This window comes from Alligator sinensis, unplaced genomic scaffold, assembly GCF_000455745.1.
Source record: "Alligator sinensis unplaced genomic scaffold, ASM45574v1 scaffold590_1, whole genome shotgun sequence".
NCBI lineage: Eukaryota > Metazoa > Chordata > Crocodylia > Alligatoridae > Alligator > Alligator sinensis.
This window is the reverse complement of record NW_005842497.1, coordinates 456,354-457,438: the sequence shown is the minus strand read 5'-3', so window position 1 is coordinate 457,438 and position 1,085 is coordinate 456,354.

Genomic DNA, 1,085 nt, shown 5'->3' with positions numbered 1-1,085 from the left:
AAGTTTATGCTTCTTCATTTTTTACTGACAGTTCAATTTTTTTTTTTTTTTTTAAGGACTTTAAGGACAAGGATCTCAGCCTCTTTTATGGCTTATCCATAAAAAGTTACACAAAGCTGGCAACCCCAAGAACAGTCCATGAAACAGGATGCAGAGACAAAAACAGGATGGGACTATGATTTGAAAAGATACAACCCCAGCCCCATGGACCCTAGGCATGTGGTATGCTAGCTAATGCTGAGAGGTGTCTGTGTGTTCATCTCCAATTTCACTGGGACAGGCAGACAGAACAATGTCCACTTAGGGCTTTTTGGAGCTCATCAACAGGTCAGCTGTAGTGCAGGCTTGTCCAACATGCGGCCCGTGAGCCACCACGTGGCCTTCCAAGCTGTTTTTTGAAGCCTGAGGTGCTGCAACAGGAAATGAAAGTAAACACTGTACTTTTGGTGGGGGGGGAGGTGATGTGATACCACTTCCTGTGAGGTCTTTGAATATGGCTCGCCAGCCCACTGGGTGATAAAATGTTCATGATCTGGCCCCACATTCGAAAAGGTTGGACACCTCTGTGGTAGTCTCTCTCCATTTCTTCTTTGGAAAAAGTTGTTTAACAAGAGCTTGAACTAATGAGAGAGGCTTTTGTTTTCTTGATGGGCTGATAAAACAGTGTTTTATCAGCTCAGCACTATGAAAGGGAGGGAGGGCTGCTCTACCCTTCCCCCTGCTTCTAGCCTGAGCCACTGCAGGGAAGTGTCTAAATTTCCTCAGTCCAGGGAGAATGTCTGTGCACTTGCAAACCAGTTCAGCCTAGTCAGGTTAGACTAACCTGCACAGATTGAATCAATTCAGACTCAGGCTTTTTGAATATCTGTCCCTAGCCCCATTGTTTGAAGAGATCAGCTCCAAGATAGAATGCACCAAAAACATGTGGCCTTTACCAGGGATTCTCAGTTCATTTCAGATTTCGAACCTATGTGACAAAAATAAAAGAAACAAACAAACAAACAAACAAACAATTCATCCCCCTACCTTTGCCTCCATTACAATAAAGTTGTAAAGAAAGGGAGGGTTGTAGATACCAAGTCCTC